This window comes from Felis catus, chromosome C1 (genome assembly GCF_018350175.1).
Source record: "Felis catus isolate Fca126 chromosome C1, F.catus_Fca126_mat1.0, whole genome shotgun sequence".
Classification (NCBI taxonomy): Eukaryota; Metazoa; Chordata; class Mammalia; order Carnivora; family Felidae; genus Felis; species Felis catus.
This window is the reverse complement of record NC_058375.1, coordinates 162,275,646-162,299,687: the sequence shown is the minus strand read 5'-3', so window position 1 is coordinate 162,299,687 and position 24,042 is coordinate 162,275,646. Positions and strand designations below refer to the sequence as shown.

At 46.2% G+C, this 24,042-nt stretch overlaps 1 long non-coding RNA gene across 4 annotated transcripts; it reads right to left on the bottom strand.

Moving 5' to 3' along the window:
- Positions 1 to 3,401: 3,401 nt before the first annotated feature.
- Positions 3,402 to 21,460, bottom strand: LOC109502739. 4 transcript variants are annotated; one of them, XR_002744842.2, is made up of 3 exons: positions 19,412 to 21,460; positions 10,136 to 12,376; positions 3,402 to 7,420 (listed from the first exon to the last, which is right to left on the bottom strand). It is a non-coding gene; the product is annotated as an uncharacterized LOC109502739 (long non-coding RNA). The 4 variants fall into 4 exon arrangements; XR_002744843.2 differs by having other exon boundaries at positions 10,136 to 12,330; XR_006583321.1 differs by lacking the exon at positions 19,412 to 21,460 and having other exon boundaries at positions 3,402 to 4,190; positions 7,283 to 7,420; positions 10,136 to 16,072.
- Positions 21,461 to 24,042: the final 2,582 nt, after the last annotated feature.

Here is a 24,042-nt window from a genome sequence, read left to right as displayed (position 1 = left end):
AACTTGACATTAGGAGATTGCTTAATAATCAACTATTTCCTGGACAAAGAACTTGAAAAGATAATTTACAGAAGAGGAACTCAATTCATCAACTAATACGTGGAAAAAGGGTTAGCTCCTCTAGTAACCACAAAAATGAAAATTGTTAACAGTGCCACTGTCCAAAACTAACCTAGGGTATGAGAAGTCAGGGTAGTGATTACCCTCGGGTGGGGGGCGAGGGGTCAAAGGGGGCATGACAGGTGCTTCTGGGGTTCTGGTAACGTTTAGTTTCTTGATCTGGGTGCTGGTTACTTAGAAGTCTTCACTTCGTAAAAATTCACTTATGATTTGTGTACTTCTCTGAATGTATGATAAGCCTCACCAAAAATTTTACATAAGAAGACAAGTTCACTTTCTACCTCTTAGGTTATATTATAATAATATATTATATTATATTTTACTTTACATATTATATATACATATATTAGTGATAATAGCCAGTGCAGTGGAAAGCCATCTCAAAGCTGGAATTTTCACATATTGCTAGTGACAGTGCACATTAATACAGCCCTCTTTGGGGAGCGATCTGGCAATATGAATTTAAAAATCTTTGGGGCGCCTGGGTGGCGCAGTCGGTTAAGCGTCCGACTTCAGCCAGGTCACGATCTCGCGGTCCGTGAGTTCGAGCCCCGCGTCGGGCTCTGGGCTGATGGCTCAGAGCCTGGAGCCTGTTTCCGATTCTGTGTCTCCCTCTCTCTCTGCCCCTCCCCCGTTCATGCTCTGTCTCTCTCTGTCCCAAAAATAAATAAACGTTGAAAAAAAATTAAAAAAAATAAAAAATAAAAAATAAAAATCTTAGAAGCATTTGTATTTGCTAGCTGCATAATTCCACTTCTGAGACTCTATCTTTAGAAATAATCCTAAATGTCAAAAAAGAGTTATGTGGGTATGCCTGGGTGGCTCAATAGGTTAAGCGACCAACTCTTGGTTTCGGCTCAGGTCATGATCGCAGGGTTCGTGAGATCAAGCCCTGCGTTGGGCTCTGTGCTGACAGCATAGAGCCTGCTTGGGATTCTCTCTTTCTCTCTCCTTCTCTCTCTGCCCTTCCCCTGCTTGTGTGTGCATGCACTCCCTCTCTCTCGAAATAAATAAATAAACATTAAACAAAGGGTTACGTGCACACATGCATTGCAATGTCACTTATAATAACAAAAAATTTATAATAGTAAGATGTTGAAAGCAATATAAATGTTCAACTATAGGGCAATAGGTCAGTAAACTCTGATAAATCCATGTGATGACATTTTATGCACTTATTATATAGTACACTAAAGTGAGCAATGACAGAAGGAAACACAATGTAGTAAGAAAAGCAGGATATGAAATTATAGGCACAACTATAACTATGTTTAAAAAAAAAAGAACGCCCCCATGCAGAAAAAAATCACGAGAAGATAAAAAAAGTGATCAATGTTCATGTCTGGGTAACAGGACTATGGGCAGTATATTTACTTTCCTGTGTTTTCCAAATTTTATTCAATGAGTCTGTATTACTTTGGTCAAGGAAGTCATGTTTGAAGAGTAAGCCATGTGCCTTTCACTCAGTCTCAGGGGGTGCTGCCCTTTGCTTCTCCCAAATCCCCTACACTCCTGCCAGTCTGGGTTTTGGTGCCTCATGTCACCATTGCAGGCTGTGGGGGGATGGAAGCATTGAAAACGGTCACCTCTGGGCGGGGAGCATATTGAAGCCCACTACACTCTCCGTTCTGGCTGATGTAGGTTTGGTTCTGATGACCCAGGGAGAACCCCTAAGCTTATCACTAGGGCTACAAGTGTGCCAAGGTCCTACCAAAACACTTGAAATCTGAGGGTGTTGGGGGTGGGGGGACTGTTGGCTCAAAAATAAGGGAAGTGCAAAATTAAAATTTACAATTTTTTATTGCAATGGCTACAAAATGTAAATCAGATCAGCTCCTTTAATTGTTAACATTTGATTTCATAAAAATTTCATTAAATTGGAGAGCAATTTATAGGTTTAATTTTTTATTATATTCAAGATTTTCTGACTCTTTATGGCCTCTGAGAGAAATAATGGTTGATATATATTAAATTCTTTTCTGGTAACCATATAATTAAAAAAAAAAAAAAACCTATAAAATTATGAGAGATCTCTCAAAAAGGGCAATATAATTGTGTCTCCTGTGGTATTATGCCTGACTCCAAGTAAGGTGGGGTCTCCACAAGTGAGAGTCCCCTGGGCCAAGCAATCTTTATTTCTCCCCTCAGGTAATAGCGACTCTTAAGAGGCCTCCCGTCCCACCTTTGCCCTGCTCCAAAATGAAAATGTATTTAGGTCTGTTCCTGGGAAACATCTTACACTGGCTCCCCAAGCTCTCCTAAGGGAAGTCGGAGCTGACCCCCCAGGCCAGGTAGGCGTCTCTCCTGCCCTCTTACCTAAGTACTGTGCTTTCTTTAGTCAAACCACTTTCCTCTTGAGATTGTCCTTATCTGCCTCCGTTTATTGCCCTGAGAGTTCTCGGAAAGCAGGGGCCACTTTGTAAAGAACTTTCTTAACAGCGGGAATACTCCTGGAGGTGAGGAGCCAAAGCAGGAAGGGGGAGGGGTGGGAAGACAGACCCACCTCTGGAGCTGGCGGGATGGGGGTAGAGCCTAGGGCTGGTGGGGTAGATCTGAACCTCTGGGTAGGCAGAGGCACCCAGTTCGAGGATACACCAGTCTGGAGTGCAGGAGAGGAGTGCGGATAGAGAAATCGAGTGGTGGCCACCAATATAAATGGGGTGGGGTGGGGTAGAAGTCAGTGCTGTGGCTGTGGCTGTGAGGAGCCCACTTCGGAAGTGTGGGCAGAGAGAGCGCGCTGTGAGAAACCTCACCACTTGTGGGCTGGGCAGAAGACAGCGTGGATGAGAGACAGATAGCAGGGGCTATGAAGTTCTCGGGGTTCCCGCAGAAAGAGGAAGAAAGCTCTAACAGGAGGCAGGAGGCAGGAGGCATAACCACCCCTCCCTCACCCGAGGCCAGAGGTGCAACGGTGAGCAGTCATCTGCGGATCAGCTCTAGGCCAGGCCCTACACCCACTGCTTCGCAAGAATTATCTCAAGTGAGCCGCAGAACCCTGTGAAGACAGACCCCATTTTACAGACGAACACGGGTTGGCTGAGGAACTCGCGCAAAGACTCATGGGAAGGAAGTGCAAGCGTGTAGACCCGGCTCCAGATTCCATCCCAGAGCTAGGTTGTCTCCAAGTATGACTGCGGCTGGAAGAGCGTCCCCTGGAGGCCGGTTATTAGAAAGCCTCCAGGGAAGTGTCTGATGAGGGTCAAAGCCAAGCAGCAGGGGAATCGCTGAGTCAGGGAAAGGGGAAGAAAGACAGGGAGGGACTTTTTCATGAAGCAAAGGGGTATTTGCAATTTCTGAAGTGTATTTATTATTTTTTTTCCATATCAAGAAGCAATCGCCAGTTAATGCTTTTATAATTTTAATGTCTAAAAAATTACCTTAGCTGCTTCCAGGTGGCATGTGGGGCCTGAGGCCGAGAGCTGCCCCTGCCACCACCAACACGGACACTTTGAACTAATAAGTCTTGTTCTTGGGCTGGATGGTCCCAATCTGAAGCTGAAGAGGTCGCCCTGGGTGCAGGACCACGATGGTGTAAGCCCTGCGGGTGGCCTCTGACATCCGCATCGTGGGAGGAACAATTGATGGTGTTGTTGCAGAACCTCCTAGCGTTGGCTCTGTCTCTGATGAACATGGGTGTCAGAGGCCAGCAGCTTGCTTGGCCTACGGAGTAAATGGCCAATATAGTGTGGAAGGACTTGCATCCAGCTTCCTGTTTACAATGGATAGCGGGGAAGTTTCTGTTTCATAATGCTGGACCAATCCAGTGCACCCAACATCCCACAACTCAGGAGATTTCTTCTACACATTGGGCTCTTCTGTGTCCTGTTGGTTTGTTTGGTGGCTGGAACAGTCACGGGTTGGAAAGCCTTTTGGGAAGAAATCAGAGGCTATGGACTTGCTCTTGTTCAGGAAGTTTTAAAGGTTGTCCTGATCCTCTAATATGAAACGTGGAAAAGGATGGAAAGCACCAGAAAAAGAAGCATCTCTGAAAAGGAAGAAAGCATACCATCGCTTGGACTAGATGTCTTGATATTGAAGAGCCAGGCTTGTTAATGTTTCTTCCTGCTGACCTATACTGACAAACCAATAACAGTTGAGAAAAAAGCTTCTCGTTCCTTAAAGAAAATATATTCCATTTCTAAAACTGTGATACTGAATAAAGTGATTTTTCTTTTACAATGCCCTGTTTTCTCCTTTTTGGAGAAAACACTTCTAAGTTTCAGGATTTCATGTAAAATCAGGAAGCAAGATCCCATAAGCTGAGAAGTCTGGACCGCTGATGGTGTTTCCCTATGCTGCGTTGCCTTTAAACAGATTGGGAACAGTACATTATTGCAGATACGTCTGTAAGATGGTTTCCTGAACAGTAAGATGTAGGGAAGGAGTAAAAGTAAATAATTTTTCTAATTAAAAAAAATTACTTTTGAACATAGCAATAAAAACCTAAGCATTTCTCCATTCCTTGCCTAACTTCTTCCTTAATGTCACGTGAACTGGTTGAACCAAACATTGGAGGCCTTTCTTTTTTAAAAAATGTTTATTTTTGAGAGAGAGAGCACGAGCTCAGGGGCACAAGTGGGGGAGGGGTAGAGAGAGAGGGGGGACAGAGGATCCAATGCAGGCTCTGTGCTGACAGCAGAGAGCCCCATGCAGGGCTTGAACTTACAGGAGATCATGACCTGAGCCGAAGTCAGTCACTCAACCAGCTGAGCCACCCAGGTGCCCCTGGAGGCCTTTCCGTTTGTTATTCGACATTATGGATTTTCTTCTAGTTTCTTGGTCCACACATCCCTCTATGAGACCTACCCTGGTCATCCTGTAATACTGTAGCCAGCCCCTGGCCTCAAACAGTGGGAGCTCCTGATCTCTTTTACCCTGCTCTGTTTTCTTCTTCTTCTTCTTCTTCTTCTTCTTCTTCTTCTTCTTCTTCTCTCCATAGTAACTTATCATATAGTAATATTTTTGAGTTGTCTTTTAAGTTTACCGCACAATCCTCCTGATGACTACGGCGCATGCTCCTTGAAGGCAGGTGTCTTCGTCTTGTTCTCTGACCTAATCCAGGTGTCTAGAGCAGTTCTGGGCACTTAGTAGAAGCTCCATTCAGATTTTTGGGATAAAAAGAGGCATTGTCTCAAGTGGGCCGTGACTCCCTCATAAAAAGGAAAGGGCCGTAGCCAATGTTTGGAAGATGGGCGCCATCTTGCCATAGGTGAGAGAAACAGAAAAGGCATTCCACACAGGGGAGTGACAAGCAAACGCTGCAAGATAAAAGCTAAGTCATTTGAGAGGAAGTAAGTAGGCCAATTTGGCAGTGCCAGGATGTATGGCATTGAATGCTGGAACAAAGGGTGTGGATTTCCTTTATTCTTGTGGCATAAAGGCAATGGGAGGGAAGGAAAGGGTATTTATGGAAGGGTTCTGACTTGACGAGAGTCTTTTTTTTCCTAAGTTTATTTGTTCAAATAGTATTTATACCCAATGTGTGGCTCGAACTCACAGCTGCAGGATTGAGAGTTGCATGCTCCCCTGAGCCAGCTAGGAGCTCCACAAGTGATATTTTAGAAAAATTGATCTGGAGGCGGGGTGAGGTGCCTTTTGGATGGGAATGGTTCCTTCTGGGATGTCTCCCTCAATCCCCACCCCCTGCCTTCAGGAGCACTCTGGGGATTTACTGTACCCCCGTTTTCACTGTGCTCTCACTACTCCAGTTTAAGCCAAAATCTGAGATTTCCCTAAGCAACAGTGAAATTCCAAAGAAGTAAAAGGCAGGGAGAACTTTGCCCCATATCAAGAACATGGACAAATTTAGAGCTGGAGGCTTATGTTACAATTGCCAGTCAAACTCCAAGTGGGGTAACCAGCCCATTAGCGCAGGCACGTGAAAACTGACTTTTCTGCCATCCCTACGCACACACACGCGCGCACACACACACACACACACACATACATGTGTGCACACTCTCACATACACACATTCATTGGGCCCTGGAAAGATCAAGGCCAACTGCAAAGTACCCATTCCCCAAGACTCCTAATTTATATTGGGAACTAGCTATAAAGCTCCCCCTGGTCCCCCAATCTTCCCTTGCAATGATAAAGAGCATGTCACATCACACTAAATGTGACACTTAATCAAAACCCATCTTCTTTAACAAACCCTTAACCTCCAGCACATGAGAGTCACCAAGGCCAAGGGACGAGACAGGGAGCCGACTCAGGTGGCACATGCTTTGATTAAGATGATACAGATTTCCTTTTATTTCACTTTCATCAGAGTTGTAAAATTCGAATCTATCCCCTTTTTGATTTGACAACAGCACATTTCAGTAGAGGTTGACACCAAAAAAAGATCAGGACTTGTTCTCTCTTCAACCGGGAGTAGACGATAATTTCTCTGAATCCTCTTCAGTAATGATCGTCAGAGCTTCTGATCTTCCCATAAGCAAGTTTTGCAGAGAACACGGTTAAACCGAAGCACAAACCTGGCTGGCATCTGGTTCCTTTCTTAAGTGGTATCTAAATAGCCTTAATCTCTAGGCCCTGGAAAAGACCTCCCCTTCTCTGCCTCCTTTCTTGGGTCTTTTTTTTCTCAGACTTAAATCCTCAAGTGAATTCTTTTGCCAGATTTCTGGGGCAGGAAATCTACTTCCCTGCCACACAGTACTTGAGAAACTTCTGGGGGCTTCAGCAATTGTCCATTTCTGTAGCATGAGCTATGGTTTTTCTCATGACCAGTGAGGGATTTTGTTTTTAAACTGTTTAATCACTAGCTAGCTCCCAACAATACAAAGGTACTTCTACCTGGCCAATGTGCATTTATTGAATCTCAGTTATGGACGATGTAGATGTCGCAAGAGAAAAAAGGCTTCCTTCTGCTTCCAAGATACTGTCAATCTTTAAGTTCAATGTGATACCGGTATATACAGTACAATGTGACAAGTGGCTGCCAGAATTCCAAAGCACGGGCAGTTCATGAATCCAGAAAGCATGAAGCATCTACCGTGTGCAGGACCCTGTCTAGGCACTGGGATACCGCTGTGTACAAAATGGACAACATTCCTGTCTGCAAGACACTTACGTTCTAGCTGGAGCTGGGCAACATTTTCAACTTTTGTACATTCGGCTTTTGAAGCACCCACACTTTCGAACTGTATACACTGACCTTCTCCATTCGCCCTTTGCAGACTGAGTTTGGACTTCCACGGACCCGCTGACGAGTGAAATGTCATAGCTACCACCTGACGTCACAACCACTGGGGCTCCAGTTCAGTCTGTGCAGTGTCAGTGCCCTTATTAGTCACTAAAAATGAAGAGACATTTAAAAAATGAAAGTGTATGTTATTGGTAAGACTTGTAATTCTCATTAACTTATGATTGAGACAAAGATGGAAACCATTAGGAAGGAAAAAAGCAAAATTAGAGAACCTATTTAAATTTCTTTTTTTTTTAATTTTTTTTTTCAACGTTTATTTATTTTTCGGACAGAGAGAGACAGAGCATGAACGGGGGAGGGGCAGAGAGAGAGGGAGACACACCGAATCGGAAACAGGCTCCAGGCTCTGAGCCATCAGCCCAGAGCCCGACGCGGGGCTCGAACTCACGGACCGCGAGATCGTGACCTGGCTGAAGTCGGACGCTTAACCGACTGCGCCACCCAGGCGCCCCTAGAGAACCTATTTAAAATGTAGAAATATCAAATATTGAGTCTAACAAAGTATAAATAGGATTTTTAAAATTTATTTTTTGTTTCTGTGAGAGCAGTCTTACTTATGAAATATGTTGGCAATAACTTGGGCAGGTCTTTAGCAAGAGCACTTGCCCTATATGTGAGACCTTTCTTTCCACTCCAAAGGACTGGGTGCTCTGGTCAGTACTAAGAAAGGACAGGTATGACCACCAACAAAAACTAAAAGACAACCTCCTGAATGGGGGAAGATATTTGCAAATGACATATCCGATAAAAGGTTAGCATCCAAAATATATAAGGAACTTACACAACTCAACGCCCCAAAGAAACCAAATAACCCAGTTAAAAATGGGCAGAGGGCGTGAACAGACATTTCCCCAAAGACATACAGATGGCCAACAGACACATGAAAAGATGCTCAACATCACCCATCGTCAGGGAAATGCAAATCAAAACCACAATGAGATATCACTTCACACCTGTCAGGATGGCTAAAATCAACACCACAAGGAACAACAGGTGTTGGTGAGGGTACGGAGTAAAAGGAACCTCTGTGCACTGTTGAGAATGCAAACTGGTGCAGCCATTCTGGAAGACAGTATGGAGGTTCCTCAACAAATTAAAAATAGAATTACCATGTGATCCAGTAATCAAACTACTGTATTTACCCCCCCAATATAAAACACTAATTTGAAGGGATACATGCACCTGATGTTTATTACATCATTATTTGCAATAGCCAAATTATGGAAGCATCCCAAGTGTCCATCGACAGATAAATGGATAAAAAAGATGCAGTATATATATACATTGGAACATTATTCAGCCACAAAAAAATGAAATCTTGCCATTTGCAATAACATGGATGGATCTAGAGACCAAATTAAGCTAGTTAGAGAAAGACAAATACCAGATGATTTTACGCATATGTGGAATTAAAGAAAGAAAACGCATGAACAAATTAACAAAGGGGGGGGGGGGGGAAGAGACAAACCAAAAAACAGACTGTCAACTCCGGAGAACAAATTGATGGTTACCAGAATGAAATAGGTGATGGGGATTAAGAGCACACTTATTGAGCACTAATATAGGGAATCACTGAATCACTCTATTGTACTCCTGAAACAAATAAACACTGTATATGAACTATGCTGGAATAAAAATGAAAAGAAAAGAAAAGAAAAAAAAGGAATGAAAGAACAGGCATGGCCCAGCACCAGTAAAGGGCACTTACTTTTTACTCAAGGACATAAGGAAAAACAGAATGCCCAGCATATTTCAAAGCAGAAGGGGGAAAATGGGTTTTCTTGTTTTTCCAGAAAGAGGAGATAAGAAATATGGCAAAGACTCTTCTCCTTCCCAAGACCAGGTTAAGGCTAAAGAGTATGGACTAACCTAGAATGAGAACACAGAAGTTGATGCCTAGGGCCAGAGCAGGGAAAGAGTAAGTGTCAGGCCTGCATTGACTTTTCTAACTGGAGGCCTTTTCCACTGCCCTTCAAAGACCGTCATTATCCCGCCCATGCCCCGCAAGGGGACTGGCATAGGATTACCCTGCCGCGTGTCTGTGAATGAGTCAGTGCAGGATGGGACAGTGTAGAATGCGGGGGGTAGTGGGGGTGAAGGCAGCAGGAATGATCTCGAGCTGTAATAGCAAGAACTTTACCTAGTACTTAGTGGCCTGTGTCCTACTCCACCACCCACACACAGGCCCCTGAACTGCTCATGAAGCAATGCAGGACACACAGGAGGAAACCACAGCCCCCAAAGCCAGCGACAGCAGGAGCAAAGAAGGCTGCATTTGCTCTGGGAGAGGAGCTCCTTCCCGCTTCTTGCCAGGCGGAGGGGCTGAGGGTGTTGCTGCACCCCCAGTCAAAGCTCGTATGGATCATCTTGGACTGGGCCCTGTCACTTCCCCATTGCATGCAAGAGCTAACCCCTCCTGACCATGAGGAGGATGAAGAACCTCATTACAGGATTCAGTCCCCACTGAGTGGGTAAACGTGTGTTTGTTGTCCTCTGTGAGCTTTTGTGATAAAATAGTCTATACTTAAAAATTTTTATTATAATTGTTTTTCAACATATATAGAAGTAGAAAGGGTAGTATATAGAATCCCATACACCCATCATCTAGATCTAACCATTAACATCTTACCATATCCTATAGGCTGAATGTTAATGTCCCCATGAAAATTTGTATGTTGAAACCTAACCCTGAATGTGATATTGGGAGGTGGGGCCTTTGGGAGGTGATTAAACCACGAGGGTGGGGCCCTCATAAATGAATTAGTGCCCTTATGAAAGAGACACCCTAGAGAGCTCACTCACCCCTTCCGCCACGTTAGGTTACAATGAGAAGGCACCATCTATGAACCAGGACGTGGGCTCTCATTAGAATTTGCTGGCACCTCCATCTGGGATTTCCAGCCTCCAGAACTGTGAAAAACAATTTTTGTTGTTTGTACCCAGTTTATAGAACTCTGTTACAGGAGCCCAAATGGACTAAGATGCCATCTTTGTTTCATCATGTGTTTTTCTGTTCAGTAGGCTCCATGCCCAACCTGGGGCTTGAAATCACGAACCTGAGCTCAAGACCTGAGATCAAGAGTCAGACACTCAACCAACTGAGGCACCTAGCTGTACCCATCATGATGTTTTTTTCTTAAGTATTTTAAAATAAATCCCAGATGTCATATTTCACTTCCAAATACTTAGGGGTATACTTTTTAAAAGATGAGGGCATTGTCTTATATAACCACAACACCATTATCACACATATAAAAATTTGTTTACATATTTATTTTTTATGTTTTTTTCCACACTTACTTATCAAAATTAACAATAAGTTCTTAAATGTTTTCCGATACCCAGTCCAAATTCAGATTTTCTTGAAATATCCCAAGATGTCTCCTTACGGTTGGTACATTTGAATCAGGATCCAAACAAGGTGCACCCATTGCATATGGTTGTTAGAACTCTAGTTGCTTTAATCTAGAGGGTCACTTTGAAGTATTAACCAGGGGGTTGCTGTCACCCACCCACCCCCCTGGGCTTCAGTGAATCTCACCGAGTGGACTCCGAGGGCCCTCCCAGCAGTGCAGGCGATCAGACCAGAGTGACCAGGGTCTGGAGGGAGCAGCCTTGGCCTGCAACTAGAAACACGGAGTTTCGACATTTCGGATATGAGGCATGAGATTTGGAAAACTGTACAGTGAAATTTCTGTTCCTTGACTCCAGACAAGATACAGCCTCTTCCTGGAGGACAGAGAGAGAAGATGGACCCCAGGAAAGAGGCAGACCCGAGAAAGAGTGCACTCCACCCACCATGGGCCTAGGCAAAGGGGCTCCGTTTGCAGCTTGTGCTGAGGAGCTGGGCAGTCAGCCTCCTCAGGGTCCTCCGGTGAGCCCTGCTCCTGATCGGCAACTTTTGCTGGTTCAGTGGGCGGGGTGCTCCTCTCTTCCAGTTGGACTTTGCAGCCAAGGGTCCACAGCACAGGGAAGCTCCCTCACAGGAAGTGGGGCCCTGGCTACCCAGAGGGTTGGTGGTGCTTGGAAGGAAGCCCCTCCTACCCCCCACTCTCTCCCCATCTGGCCGGCACCGTGTTGAGGTCATCCCCGCCGCTGGGCCGGGTGACACATACCCTCTTCTGCATCTCTGTAGGGCTGCCTGGTCAACGGCATACTCTCGTGCTCCCTCTGAGAGTTGAGCCATATGCTAGGTTGATTTCTTCCAAATTTGAAACTTTGATCAAAGAATAGCATTTCTTATGTGGGAGGAGAGTGCCTGAAGCCTCAGCTTTGCCCCCCGGCACTGTATTCCAGCTTAAACTGTGCCCTGAACCTCCTGGACCAGAACTAACCATGTTGGTGAACCCCTAGAGAAGCGGCCCCCGAGACCCTGGAGACAGAGTGGAGAGGGTGTGAGCCAACACCCAGATGACAGCTGTGCTCTTGGCCTTCCGGAGTACTGGCTGCCTTCTGTTTGTGCCTGCGTGAAAACTTGTTCCTCGGGAGCACATGGGGGGGTGGGGGGGGGACATTCATTTTCTTTGATGACCTAGTCGGTGCTCTTTGGGCTCTCGTCCTGTATTGGCTTTGGTGGCAGTGGCTCTGGGAAGGCTGTGCCCTGCGGGAGGCTTCCTGCAGGACCCCAGAGGTCCTGACTGTACCAGGATGGTGAGGTCTTGGAGAAGGTGCTGCTTTGCTGGCCTCCACGTGTAGCTCCGAGATCTTGGCGGCTGGCAATCTGGTCTGCATCTGATCGATTTTATCTGCAAAGTATTCAGAAAATTTCTCCCCCAAAGAACATGCTGACCCCCTGAAGGAGGGAACGCAGTGTGGGTCGCTTGTTTGAAGACGTTCTCAGTTTTGATGAGGCTTGTGCAGAGACCCAAGATAAGCCTCAGAACACGAGCCAAGCGGGTGGGGGAAAGGCTCCTCTGGTGACACTCCGCATCTTCCCCTGCCTTCCATTTTACGTGTTTACCAATTGTGAAAGCAAATCCAGCTGTTGGGAGGAATTGCTTCCAGATGACATTATGGGAAAGGAAAACACACTTTATAAAAAAGCTGCAGAATAAAAAGCAGAACATGTATGCTTTGTGGGCCAGGATTTCATATGGACTATTTCCTGATATTGTGCAATAAGCCAGCTCCTGGGGTAATAATAAGAACAGTGCAAATGTTCCCTGCACCAGAGTCAGGAGACCAGAGCTGGGACTGGACTTGGCAGAACTTGGGGAAAATCACTTGACCTCCCTAGGCCACCATATTTTTCTCCCTCGCAGGAACCGCTCCCCACCTCACTGGAGAGCCCTGTGAAAGCCTCAGAAAACATCTTTCTGCGTGTCGAGTGATGTGCAAGAACCAGAAGAAAGCAAGGACATTTTGCTTTTGGAAATGGGATGCGTTTCTCAGCCCCCCCAGCACAGAAATTTGCTGTGTTGGCTTTCTCAAAGATTTTAGAAGCTCTCTAATGAGCTGGAATTAAAGTGTCCCTTTACTAATTTGGTTTTACAGGTCACTGGATAAAACCTACTTAGAGTGGTTTGGAAGAGGATTAGGACATTTGCGTCTCTTCCAAGTTGACTTTCCAGGCAGGGTCAGTCAGCAGCTGGAGACTCCCTTGGCCAGGGGCCAGAGCTCTTTTGTAAGCTGCAAGTTTGTAAGGGCCTGGTGAGCACACTGTAACTCTATTATCCAAGAAATGGACAGTTTGCAGGGAAATGAAAATGTAAATGTATAAAAACAAGGCACACATTCCTGAGCCTACAAGAAGGCCAGCACCGCAGTTCGCCAGGGCGAAGCAAACATTTGAGACCACCGGGCCACCCTCCAGACTCCTCCTGGGGCAGTGCGGACATCAGTAGCTCCAGAATTGCCTTATGCTCGGGAAATTTCCATAGACTAGGACTGTGGCTATGGAAATGAAAATTAAGTACGATTTAAAATGGTTTCTCAGTCCTACCAGCCACATTTCGAGTGCTCAACAGCCACATGCGATGAGTGATTACCGTGTGAGACAGTACGGGTAGAATGAACATCCACTCATTTATCCAACAGATATTTATTTACAGAGTGTCATGGCAGCGAAGGGAGTACTTAACATTTCTGCCCTCATAGAGTTTATGTTCTAAAGGGGAAGATAAACAATGGACAATAAATATAGTAACTTTTTCCATCAGTTGTGATCCCAGCAGGAAACAGATGACTTAGTCAATTGAGTAATCGAGACAAGTTTCATGAGAGGATTTACCAAGATGTGGGCGGACTTCAGGGTTTGAGACTTTGAGAGTTTCTCTTTGAGAAAGAGAAAACGGAGTTGCACCCGAGAACTACCCACTGTGGGGGAATCAGTGCCCACGCGTGAGTCTAACAGGGCAAGAGAAGGGGCAGTCACCAGAACCCAGTGAGAACTCTGGGTGGGGGCTGTGGCCTCTGCTAGAGGGACCTGGCCAGGCCAGGCCAGGCACCCCAGGTGGGGTGGGAGCCTCAGGACTGGACCCCATTCTCCTTTATTCTCAGGGCTCCTGCCTGTGCCCCCCACTGGCTGGCCCCCAGGGAAGCCGCAGGCAGGGAGTCCCCTGGGGCACAGAGCAGAGCGGAAAAGAGTGGAGAGGCATCTGGACAGACAAACAGCATTAGCACAATCATGCAGTATATTAAAAGGCAATAGGTACAGGAGGAAGAGAGGCAGCTAAGAGGCACCGGAACTGATGGGGCAGGGTAGCCAAGTAAAACAAACGGCCTGAAGTGCAGACTCCCCTTCCTTTGCTCTCCCACCACCCCTCTCTTTCCTGTCACAGCTAATCATGTCCCCTCCTCGGAGTCCTGCTATCATCTCTGTGCTGCTTCCCTGCCACTTGTCACATCCCTTCCCTCTGGGCACCCTCACAAGGTCCCTGGAGCCAAAGCAGGGCAGCTCTGGCTAACTTTCAGTGAGTCTCTGTGCTCTTAATTTGAAAGCACAGGTGGGGCAATTTTTTAATTTTTATTTTTTCCTCACTCATATCTTTTTTCTGTTCTTGGAATTCAGTCCAGAATATCACGTTGTATTTACTTGTCATGCCTCCTTAGTGTTCTCCAGTCTGTGACGGTTTCTCAGGCTTCCCTGGTCTTTCATGACCTTGACACTTTTGAAGAGCATCGGTCAGGTACTTTGTAAAATGTGCCTCAATTTGGGTTTGTCTGCTGTTTTCTCATGACCGGACTGGGGTGTGAATTGTTGGGAAGAAGACCACACAGGGGAAGTGCCTTTCTCAAGACATTGAATCAGGGGGTTCGTGATATGAGTACAACGCTACAGCTGATGTTAACCTTGACCACTTGGTTAAGGTGGTGCCTGTCAGGTTTTGCAACAGTAAGGTTACTACTTTTCTTAAAGATTTTTTTAGTGTTTATTTTTGAGAAAGAGAGAGACAGAGCATGCAGCATGCGCAGGGGAAGGGCAGAGAGAGAGGGAGACAGAGGATCCTAAGCGGGCTCTGCACTGATGGCGCAGAGACCGATGCAGGACTTGAACCCACGAACCGTGAGATCATGCCCTGAGCTGGAGCTGGACGCTTAACTGACTGAGCCACCAGATGCTCCATGTTACTTTCTTTGTTACCAGTAAGTCACTAAATCCAGCCCACACTCCGGGGAAAAGGAATGAAACTCCTATTCTAGAGGAAGGAGTATCAACGAATTTGTGGATATATGTGAAAACCACCACAGTAATTATTATTTTTGGGTAGATAATCTGGGGCGATACAAAGATCCCGTTTCTCCTTAAAGCCTCGCCCGCCAACTTTCACATTCCTCAGAGGATCTTGCCTGCCACCATTATTACCACAGGGCTCTAAGGCGATTTTGTACTTTCCTCATTCCTTCTACATTTACAATTTGGAATCCTTCTTTAAGGACGGTTTTTCTCTTCTACTCATTTATTTATTTGGTCATTTATTTTTTATCAGTACGGACTCATGGGTGTTTGTTTTTTCTTTGACTTATAATCTAATGCTACTGGTATGTATTCAGTGCCCAAAATGTTCCGGGTTTGGACACTGGGAACTTCTTCCGGTTTGCCCCTGTGTCCTCCTGACACGCCTTCATCCTTTTTGTGATTTGCTTTGTTCTGAGCACGACTTTACTTTCTGTCAGTGTAAAATGCCCCAAGCTCACCCCGTGTTTTCAGCCCCAGCCGTAGAATCTGCCATTTCTCCAGAGGGCCTCCCAGGGCATTTTTAATTTCTTTGCTGATATGCTGATGGCTTTATTAAGGGCATGATGTGCTGCCAGATTCAGAATCCTATCCTTACAGGCGACTGTCACAGTGGGAAAGAATCTGACAGATCCATTGTTCCCGACCTGGCACCGAATAGTTCTGTGACCTTGGGCACATAACTATGTAAGCCTCGGTATTCTCTTCTGTAAAATGGGGAATAATAATTGTACTTCCTTATGGGGTGAGAGCATTAAATGCGAGAATGCACGTGAGACAGTTCACATGCCTGTCCTAACTATCCAATAAAAGTTTTTTGGCGATAATGAAGATGCTGCTGTTCCTGGTACAGGTGACTGGTTTTAAGGGAAGACTGCCTGGCTTTGTAACTCTAATAAAACTCTCTGCCTCAGTTTCTCATCAGTAAAAATGGGGATAATACCAATAGCGATCTCATAGAGCTTTTGTTGGATTAAATGAGTCCAAACACACAAAGTCAATACACACTCAGAACAGAGCCCAGTAAGCCCGTGTTAACTATTAGCTGTTGTTTTTTTTTTTAATTTTTTTAATGTTTATTTATTTTTGAGAGAGACAGAGCATGAGCGGGGGAGGGGCAGAGAGAGAGGGAGACACAGAACCTGAAGCAGGCTCCAGGCTCCTGGCTTGTCAGCACAGAGCCTGACGTGGGGCTCAAACCCACAAACTGTGAGATCATGACCTGAGCCGAAGTTGGACGCTTAACTGTCTGAGCCACCCAGGCGCCCCCTGTTTTTTTAATTATTACTATTGTAGACTAAATGTCTAGTTCCTTTGGTGTTATCCTCCCGATGGTTGGTAGGCCAAGAATTATGGCATAAAAATTAAACGATATAGTTAAAAAAAAACCCCAACTAGGGGCGCCTGGGTGGCGCAGTCGGTTAAGCGTCCGACTTCAGCCAGGTCACAATCTCGCAGTCCGTGAGTTCGAGCCCCGCGTCAGGCTCTGGACTGATGGCTCGGAGCCTGGAGCCTGTTTCCGATTCTATGTCTCCCTCTCTCTCTGCCCCTCCCCCGTTCATGCTCTGTCTCTCTCTGTCCCAAAAATAAATAAACGTTGAAAAAAAAAATTTAAAAAAAAAAACAAAAAACCCCAACTATGAAATGTAAAGATAAAAGATGGTTAACTCATGCGGTTATCATCCTTAAAAGGAGAACAGCCAAATTCAAATTCATAACTAGTTTGATCACCGTCATGTGCTGCTGACATTTCCTCCTCTGAGGTGTTGACAAACGGCTGAGAAAGAATTACTCAATTCACATTTGCCTCACACTGATGCATGAGGCCCAAATGGCCCACGGCTTTGGGGAAACTCTTTGTAAATCCATCAAATTTGGCCATTAAAAAATGATAACTATGATCAGCCGATGCCGAGGGACCCATTTTGTGGAAAAAAGAAATGAAACCAACACAGTTAGTGACACAATAATTAGGACGCAGGGGAGACTGCTGACAATTTGGAGATGTTTTCTTGGAGAAAATATCAAATGACTTTCAGTTTGCAGGACATTAATAGATAATTAAATTGACAATTTATTGTCGCAGAGTGACAGTTGTTCCCTTCTCCTCTGTGCACATGAGTCAAGCATCTAAAGGCGAATCTTGCCCTATCTTAATTGCGGGATAGAGCGCCATGAGAAGTCCTCCCCTCCCGCTGAAAACCCCAATACATTTCCTTGTTAAGAACGTTAGGATTTTCTCACTATTGGCCTCAAAGTGTGGCCAAAACTACACCAGGATGGGTTATTATTAATTCAATTTTTGTTGTTGTTTTAATAAACTTATGTTTGAAAACCATGAGTGCCCAAGTTAGCCTCATCCTCACCAACAGTATCGTGGGGCCGTGGACTCTGATGATGATGAGAAATGTCAGCTGACCTCAGCCAACAGCTAGGTGGGGTCTCTCCTCCCTACAAAGAAAAACCCACTTGTGACCTGGCTGGGAACAGACGCGGAATGGACAAGGGCCTGTAGGAGAAAACCAGGCTCTCCTCTTGAGGCCATTTTCTCCAAAATAAGACAATGACACTGGCAGCAACCTTAAGGGATACACGTGTGTTCACTGTTGACAGACATTAGCATTCCTGAGGTCCAAGGATGAGAGACAAGGTGGCTGAGAGAAGTGACGGTGAAGATGTTCAGTGGGTCCACAAGGTAGAGGCAGGCAGTGGGACCTGTAAAGCCATCTCAAGCACACTGTGGTGGGGGCTCACTGGATCAGGAGGGGTCCTCTAGAGCCTGTTCTGGTGATGTGGCAGGCTGCACTACTCTCTGCTTTGGTCACTGCCCCATGCAAGGAAAATGGGTCTGAGTAAAGGCTTAAGGCTGACAAAGATGCTGAGTTGCAAACATCTGGATTCCATCAACGTGAGCACAATACTAACAGTTTTCACTGGAGCACTGCATGCAAGGAGTACAGCAGGGACAAGTGAGGCTAGAGAGGGGTCGGTTGTGGAGGGCCCTGTGGGCAAGGTGAGGTATTTCCAACTTTATCCTAATAAAGCCCAGATAAAAGATGAACTAAACTAAGGTCGTTTGGTGAGAGGATGGAGAAGAGATAACAAGCTGCTAAGTTCAAACTTGATGGCTGACCTGATGTAGGGGCTGTAGGAAGAGGAGGAGCTTATGATAACCCCTGGGTATCTAGCATAGGTAACAGATATCATAGCCAACGACAGGAATAGAGGAGGAAGAGTGGGAGGTGGAGTTATTTTTTTTTTAAAGATTTTATTTTTAAGTAATCTCTGCACCCAACGTGGGGCTGGAACTCACAACCCCAAGATCAAGAGTCACATGTGCTACCGACTGAGCCAGCCAGGTGCCCCATATTCTGTTATCACATGATGAGTTGGAGGCATCTGTGGGATCCTTTTTGGAGACATCTGGTCCTTTGGACACACTGACCTAGAGTTCAGGACAGAGGGATGGGCCTGAGCAACAGATTTGAGAGTCCCAGTGTCCTTATGATAATACAAGCTGTGGGCACAAATAACCTCTTCAGGGAGAAGAGAAGGAAAGGAAAGGTTAACTTAATAACACAAGGAAGGAGAGAGCGGATCCCATGAAGGAGAGTGAGAAATAGCAGTCAGAAAACTAGTGGAGACCAATGTAATCAATTGTTAATTTGTTTCTCCTTGAGGTAATCTCAGCCAAACTAGCTGGACAGTATTTGGGTCCCTCTGTGGTAACCCTTCAGCAACTTGGTTCAGAACTCCATCCCTTAAAAAGCAAACAAAAAAACTACAGTTGGGTGAGATGTTTGGCAAAAACAAATGCAAACTGTATTGGGTAGCAGTTTTGAAACAATTGGTAATTATATAAGTATAATTATGTTTATAGGGGTGCCTGGGTGGCCTAGTTGGTTAAGCATCCGACTCTTGGTTTGGGCTCAGGTCATGATCTGACGGTGCATGAGTTGGAACCCCACGTCGGGCTCTGTGCTAACAGGCACATTGCCTACTCTCTCTCCTCTCTGCCCCTCCCCCACTCTCTCTGTCTCTCTCAGAATAAATAAAAAACATTAAAAAAATAAATATAGTATGTGTGTACCAGAATTCCTCCCCAAACTCAAGTATTTTGAGAACCTAGAGGGAGTGGGATCATAAACCAACATTTCGAATTCAGCAAACATGCATGTTCCCCTCATCATTTCTATTCTATTTGCTTTACTTTGGAAAATTTAGTGTTTTGCTACCAAGGTAAAGCCAAGATTCTGTTATTGTTTTTTTGATGGGTAAACCAAGGTACTGGATCCTGATGACTTATTCACATAGGTTATTAAAATCAAGACAGTAATAAGATCATCACATATTATGCCCATTATCAATATTTTTCTATGTTATGAAGACTGAATATCACTTACCTGGCACTCATACTTCCTTTATTGATAGTAGTTATAAAACAATGTCTCTCAAGCTTCTTGTGTTCTTACCACACTATGGAATAATTTTTGGTGACATGGCAGCCTAGAAGTTATGAACTGGCAGCCCGCGGGGTGAGTTTTGATGGTCCTGCAAGTGTGTTTTAGAAGCCTGCCCTAGCTGACAACATTCGGAAGTCAGGGGATTTCACATAACAGTTCAGATGTCTGGCTTCTCTTGAAGGACTGGGTCAACAGTCAGCGTCTGCTTCACGGTGGCTCTGCCTGCAGACCACGCCTGTCTTCTCCCATTCTGCACTCCCAGACTCTCACCTTTCTATTCCCCATCTCTTCCCTGTAGGCATCTGCGTGGGAGACCAGATCCCTCCGCTCTAGGCCAACCGACAGCTGCTCAAGGTGAATGGCCAACACCGGTCGTCGCTTCACTATTTGTGTGCGTCTCCTCCTGTCATTGGAACTCCTTAAGGGCTGAAGTTTTTACTCGCTTCCTGTGCTTGTGTGCCGACCGTATTGTGCTAGGCCTGGCACACAGGCCCTCAATAAAAGTTGGGTTAATGAATCTATGAGGTTTTAATTCTTTGCAAGCAGTTGGCTACAGATGAAGAAGGGGAAATTGCAATGATTTGCCTGAGGTCCCAAAGCTTAGAAATCCCGGGTATGAGATTAGTCCAATCGGCCTGTGATGAAGCTGTGAATAAAGAACAGGCTTGGTGTTCGGGTGCATTTCTTGACAGATCCATCAGGCCTCACGTGCGGATTCCTGGGAATCTCTTCTGAGTCACAATGTGCATTCAAAGGCTCTGAGGGATTCTGTAGTAAAACACACAACTTGTTTTATTTGGTTCAGCTGAATGATTTCCTAGTCTTCATCTACTGTTTCACTATTTTTACGCTCAGTTTTTGATTCATAACATCCCCTCTTCTCAGATGTACTAAATGGCAAGCAATTTTTTTTTTTTTAATGAAGGTAAAATACAAGTATCCTGGTTAAGACGATTTTGCAAGAATTTTGTGACAGTCCCACAGCTCCCTGGGATCTTCTTCAAAGTATGGCTAAAACCCTGTTGGGAAATGTGGCTTTCACTGTGGTGTTCTTAGAAGTCAAGGTTAAGCTGTCTTGTTTCTTTTTCTCCTTGGACTGGGCCGTAGATCTCTGAAGATACAATACCTTAAATTTGTATGGCAATTTATAGTTTACATTGTCACATGCATCAATCCGCTTTTCCTTACAACAACATTGAGGGTAGGGCTTATTATTACTCCATTTTATAGGCAAATGGTCTCAAAGAGCTTCCCTGACTTGTTCAAGGCCTAAAACTAGCTAGAGGTAATGCCGAGATAAGCCAATCTTTTTATTCTCCGTCTGACCATCTTTTTGTAGTTCCATCCGACTCTCTTCCTCGAGCACGTCCTTTTGCTTTTTTGGTCAAGTCAGAACGTTGGCTCTAAATTCCTAAGATTTGGGGTTGTGATCCCCTCACCTAAACCTAAAATACTGGCTCCGCTGTTCTCAGTGAAGTCTTGAGGGCCACCAAGGAAAGGCGCTAAAGATGCTAAAGAAGGTTCTAGCACCTCGAAGGCCTGGAGGGCACACGCAGGGAAGTCAAGGGGGCTCCCCTTGAAGAGGCCCAGGACGCAGGAGACACAGGAGACGCAGGTCTGGCCCCGGACTTTCGCTCTTTCACCTAAAATCTTGCCCACTCTCCACCGCGCCTCAGGGCCACAAGCCCCTTCTGCGTCCGAACATTTCCTCTCTGGAGCTGCAACGTTGCCTTACTTCCCCCGGCGCTAAGGAAGGAGCCACCGTGTGAAAAGCTTAATTTGCTGAAAGAGCCTCGTGGAAACCCCCTTGCGCGCCTTTAACCTGCTGGGCGGGAGTCGCAGGCTCAGCGCCGGGTGTTTGCTGAGTCTGGGTCCAGAAGTGCTGGGACGCAGGCGGGCTGGCGGCCGGGGCCTCAACTTCCACAGCTTCCAGCAACCGGGGGAGGGAAGGGGTCCGTTCCTCGGCGGGGGGGTGGGGGGAGTGGGGAGGGGGGAGCCTCCGGGCCGAGCGCGGGGGAGGAGGCAGGGGCGGTGCTCGGGTGAGAGAGGGGAAGGAGAACCGAGTAGGGAGAGGGTGGCAGGGGACGGGGTGGGCGCGGGGAAGGGGGAGGGCGGAGCGGAAGGGGCGGCGGGGGAGGCAGGGGCTCTGGGGGCGGCGCGCCCGCGGGCGGGGCGCGGCAGCGGGTGGCTGTGACCGGCCCGCGCCGGCCGTGCCGGGGCCACGGCGCCTGAAGCCGGGCGCTGGGAAGGAGTACGGGGTTGGGGGGAGAGGGGGGGGAATGGCGAGCGGTTCCTGACGTCGGAGGGGGCGTAGAGTTCTCTTTCCCGCGCTGGTCGCCGCCGCCTGGACGCCCGCCCGGCTGGGCCCGAGCGTCCAGGTGGAGGGGGGGGGTGGCGTTGACCGCTAGGGGCTCAGCGGAAGTCGGGGCAGAGACCTGGAAGGAGGGGCGGCTGGTGGAGGCCCCTCCGGCCCGCGGGGGCCAATTCGGATTTGCTCTTGCCGCTCGGTTAAGCGTGGATTTAAGAGTGGAGCGCAGGCACTCTGTGCTCTCGGGGGAAGGCGGCGGCCAAGAGTGCATCGCGCTGCGGGTGCTCAGATCTGAAGGGCGGGAGCTCGGTGGTCGGGGTTCCAGTGCGACTCCTGTGGGAGTCCTCAACCAAGCCGGGGCTCCCAGTGCTGAACCAGAGGTCTTCGTTTCTGTGGGCCCCACGTTGGAAACTTGAAGTCGTGAGGGGCTCTCTGTTCCAGGCAGAAGGTGTGTGTGAATGCGAGCGTGTACCGAGGTACGTGAGCAGCCGTGAGTGTCCGTGGAGAATGAGGATCTTTATTCCAAGAACCCCAGCTCGCCAGACCTTTAGGGAGGGGTGGGGTGAAGGGTTAGGGCTACCTGAAGGTGAGGCAGCTTGTCCGACTTCAGGATGGCAGGAAATCCCCAGGGAAGTCCTGTCTTCCAATGTGACCGGAGGGCTGAGCATCTTAATGGCAGACCACGGTCTCCAGCCTCCATTCCGGTCCTGCCCGAGGAGGAGATCTCCTGGGAAGCTTATCATCACCGAATGACAAATACTCCATTTGTTTACCTCTTCTCCTCTGCTCCCTACCATAGACTGCAAGCTCATACTTTGCTTTCTGCTAACACTTGATTGGATGTTTCCCCCTCTTCTTGGACTCTCCAGTCTCTCTGAAGCCTTTGGACATCGCATGGAAGGCAGTGTTAAGAGCCCAACTTTGGAGACAGACTGAGATATTAGCTCTATGATCTGAGGCAAATTACGTGCCTCCTCGCACTGCAGTGTCCACTGCTGTAAAAGGGAGAGAATAGCAGTACTCACCTCCCAAAGCTCACCGGAGGATTAAATGAAATGATTCATGTAGAATGTATCTAGTCTTATTTGTCGAAGGCAGGAGCACCCACTTACTCTTAAGCTACCTTTGGTATCCCCCCTTCTGTACCCCTTTACTTTGCCACCTAATTAAACAGGGGGTCGCTTGACATGTTCTGTGTACAGATGGTTTGTTTCTTCAATCTGCTTTTTAATTTCTTTAAACATAGTCACTTTTATTTCTATCTGTACTCAGTGTCATCAGTTTGATACATTGCACAGAGCTTGTGTTCAATAAACATTTTTTGATTGATGAATAGAATCTCACTGATATTATTTTCTAGAGAGTGGTCTTTCTAGAAAGTTTGAAGTTATGGGAAAGGAAAACTCTTCATGGGGCAGGGTAAATAGAAGAAAACTTGATAGGTGAACTTATCTTGTTAGATTAGGGCCGTAAAAATGCATCATGTATAGCAATCTCAGCTATATAAAGAAGACTGCAAAAAAGACAATTGGAAGCAAATGCACCAAATGTTAGAGTTGATACCATGGTGAAGTAGGATTATGAGGGTGTGTGTGTGTGTGTGTGTGTGTGTGTGTGTGTTTTCTCTTGCTTTATACTTTTTAGACCTTTGCAACTTTTCTACAGTCAGTATGTATTACACCATTACTCAGGAAAATTACTTTAATTATGTAATTTAAGTAATAAAAGTGATCATATTTTGGACATTTACAGGTGGAGGGACATACCTGAGAGTAAAACAATGGTTTTCCTCCATTTTTTTTCCCAGACCAGATCAGTCTTTACTGATTTGTGCGAGAAAATCAACTTACCAGTTTGAGAGGTGGAAACATTTTCTTTTTCAGTGACCAGAATACTTGTCTTGACTATTTAGGAGGACTTCCTTTGAAGTGTCAAGATCTCAAACAGGGAGCCAAAATTATAGAAAGGTTCATATTAAATCCAGAGTCAAGGCAAAGTGAATAGAATGGTTGTAACAGCCTACTGAACTTTGACCTTGCCAGTAATTTTCTTTTTGAGCTTAAAAATGTAACAGTGCCATCCTGCTTGTATTACTGTAACCCTTTTTCCTTTAAAGTTTATTTATTTTTGAGAAAGAGAGCATGCGCGCGCGCACACACACACACACACACAAGCACATGGGGGCGGGGCACAGGGACAGAGAGAGAGAGAATCTCAAGCAGGTTCCATGAGGAGCCCAACTTGGGTCAGATCTCCTGACACT